The sequence below is a fragment of the Phascolarctos cinereus genome, unplaced genomic scaffold (genome assembly GCF_003287225.1).
Source record: "Phascolarctos cinereus isolate Bilbo 61053 unplaced genomic scaffold, phaCin_HiC Scaffold_2;HRSCAF=192, whole genome shotgun sequence".
Classification (NCBI taxonomy): domain Eukaryota; kingdom Metazoa; phylum Chordata; class Mammalia; order Diprotodontia; family Phascolarctidae; genus Phascolarctos; species Phascolarctos cinereus.
This window is the reverse complement of record NW_027555625.1, coordinates 76,522,502-76,526,078: the sequence shown is the minus strand read 5'-3', so window position 1 is coordinate 76,526,078 and position 3,577 is coordinate 76,522,502.

The following is a 3,577-nucleotide window of genomic DNA, read 5'->3' as shown; positions in this document are numbered from 1 at the left end:
TCTTGACTCCATGGCTGGTGCTCTATCCACTTCACCACCTAGCTGTCCCACAATGTCACCCTTTTCTTGATATTCTTTTGTCCCTAGGTTTTTGGTTCTCCTATCTATGCAACTGTTCCTCAGTCTCTTTTGTTGGATCTTCATCCAGGCCATGCCCACTAACTGTAGGTGTCCCACAGGGCTCTGTTCTGGGCCATCTTCTCTTCTCCTCTATATTACTTCACATAGTGATCATATCAGCTCCCACGGATTTAATTGATCATCAGCATCTCTATGCCAATGATTCTCAAATCTACTGATTAGCCCTATCCTCTCTGTTGACCCGTCTCATATTTCCTACTGCTTTTCATACATCTTTAATTGGATATCCAACAGACATCTTAAACTCAACATGTCCAAAACTCTACTCCTTTTCTTTCCCCCAGACTTTCCCCTTGCCCACTTCCCTGTCACTGTTGAGGGCACCATCATCCCCCTGACTCACCCAGACTCACAGCCTAGGTGTCATCCTCAACTTCTTATTATCTCTCATTCCTATCCAATCTGTTACTAAGGCCTGTCAACTCCACTTTTGTAACATCTCTAAAATACTCTCCCTTCTCTCCTCTGATATTGCCACTACCTTGGTGCAGGCCCTAATCACCTCATACTTGGACTATTGCAATAGCCTGCTGGTTGGTCTCTGTGTCACAAATCTTTCCCCACTCTAGTCTATCCACCATTCAGCTGACAAATGATTTTCCTAAATCACAGGTCCAACATGTTGCCCCCATATCTCTGGCTACTAGCTTCCCTGGCTAACTGTAAGCCTCAGCTAAAATTCTATCTCCTATAGGAAGCCATTTCCAACCTCTCTGAATTTTAATGCCTTCTCTGCTGCCAATTATTTCCTGTTTTTCCTGTATATAGCTTGTTTGTGTGTATTTGTTGTCTTTCTCATTAGATTGTGAGCTTCTTTTTATATCTCTAGCACTTAGCACAATTCCTGGCACTTATTAGGTGCTTAATAAATATGTACTTACTGAATGATAGAGAAGGGGACCATGTGGGTGGGGGGGGAGGTGAATTTAGTATTGTCTGCAATCTATGTTCTAGAACAAACTTCATTTTCAGTTTTATGATTTGAGGGGAGTTTAGGTTGAAAGGGTAGAGGAATGAGAGACAGGATTGTGGTATAGGAACTCTTAATTGAGAAATAGGTTCATTGGGGAGGTGAAAGTGAGATATGGAGTAATTTAAAGAGACATCGAGGCCTAAAGGTAAGGAACCTGACAGAACTTAAAGGGTAATATAGTTTGTAGGACAATGTGGCTCCCAAGGGAGGGAATAGTGTAGTGGGAAAATTGGGAAGAAATTAGGGTAAAATGAACACATAATATGAGACATAATTTCAAGCATCACATAAATGCCAGCTCACACTCTTTTTATTATTCTTATTAAATTTTTTTTGGGGGAAATTGTGGGTCACAGAGATGAAAAGCCCATCATAAAAACTGGCATCCATGGTACTAAAAAGAATGAATTTAAGATGTGATGGTTTATTTAGGTAAATAAAGGCTCATAGAGGGTAGCTATTTCCAGGATTATATAGCACTCAGGACCCAAGAAGGATACTTGGTTCTATCTGTAAGTACCTTCTGATTTCAGAAGGGAGATCTGCATTTTGGTTGATCTATTTTTGAAAGGCAGATTGGTACAGTAGAGTCTTTGAGTCAAGAACTGTTTGGATTGTATCTCAGATACTGACCAGCTATGTGACTCTGGGAAAATCACAGTCTCCTTCAGTCTCAGTTTCCTCATCTGTCACAAGTTGTTTTGAGGATCATATGAGATAATACTTGTAAAGCCCTTTGTAAACCTTAGAAGTACTATAGCTAGCTCTTATGATTATTCCACATGAAGACCCCAGAACCTATAAGGAAGTATTTTTTGGTTAGTTTACTAAAAATCTACAATGCTGGGCCTAACCTCCTTGAAACTTGATCCATGAAAAATTTCACAATACCTTCTCTCTTCTCCTCAAAAATTGGAAAATATATGAAAATTTATAACAGCAGCTAGCTTTTATGTAGCACTTTAAGGTTTGCAAAATACTTTAAAAATATTTATGTTCAGAGAAGTAGAAAGTCCTCCTTATAGAACATAAAGAACCCTGAAAGCCCAGCCTCATCCAGAAGTAGCTAATTACTTTGCTAAAACTTAACTAGTCAATAGACACACTGAACAGCTGGGAGTGCCATTTTACTTCTCATGTTAGAGTTGTAAGAGGCCCATGCTTTTCATGGGGTGCCTGGGTGCCTTTGCTTGGACCCCAATTTCTCCCTGGCCTCAGAAACACTATCCCTGACAGTTTCCTTCCAATTCAAGGACCCTATCTCTGGCAATAACTCATGAGTGGCCCAGTGAGGCAAACTATCTCTCCTTGTTACAAGAACAAGCTGACATCTGTAGAATCACCCTTGTATGAACAGGATTATCTTGTACCAGCAGAACTATCAAGTACTGATGCCTACAGTTACTGTATACAATCCAGAGGTCAAGCTATAGACATCAACTCCTGAAACTATCTTGTTATAGACATAACAGACCAAAAACACACCCCTTTAGAAACCCCTCCCTTCCCCACTGTTTTCAGTAGCGAATGACACCTGTGAGCAAGATTATGTTATCACCTAATTAGCATACTTGACACACAATCCACACTTTTCCTATATAAGTTTTAGCATCATTCCTGTTAGGCGGCAAGTTTCCTATGAAGCTCTGCCCACCCTGGCAGGTTCCTTGAAAATCATTGCCTACTGTGTAGCATAACAATAAATCTTTGCCACCTTGACTTAAACAATGCTCTAGTCTCTGAATTAATTCCAGATGACCTTGTCCTGTACTCACGTCCTTGAGGGGTCTGAACCTCTCAGACTGCAACATTTTGACCTTAGGAGTAAGAAATAGGCTAAGGTAGATAGATTGAGGAATCTTGTCAATGCATTCAAGGAGGAAAAGAGGGAAGTTTCCTAGTCAGATTATACACATTATACCTTATTTGCTCTCCTAGACTTCTTCATTGTCTCCAAAAATTCATTTTCCTATGTGATGGAATCAACTTTGAAACTCACTCTTTTTCAGTGCCTTTGGAGCCCCTTCCTCCAAATGGAGAGTGTGGATATCAAGAGCTCCTCCCAGATCCTCCATTTAAGGAGGGGGCAGCCACTTCATCAGTTCCAACCTGGTTACTCTCTTAGACTTCATCTTTGTCTCCAGAAACTCACCTTCCTACAAGAGAGAATCAACTTTGAAACTCACACCTCCTTTGTACTGCCTGCCCTTGGGGCCCCTCTCTGCCTCTGACTGGAGAGGGTGGATATTGGAGACCTTCTCCTAGATCCTTCATTTAAGAAGGGGCCTCTGGGCATTGAGAGCTACAGGATTTCAACATGCCCCTGTGCCAGGTAGTCTTCCCCTCTCCCTGTTTTTTGATTTTCTTTTTAGGTGCTGTCTTCCCCCCATTCTTTGGGTACCATGCTTAGTACAGTACCTGGTACATAGTGGGAGCTTAATAAATGTTTATGGACTGACTGAC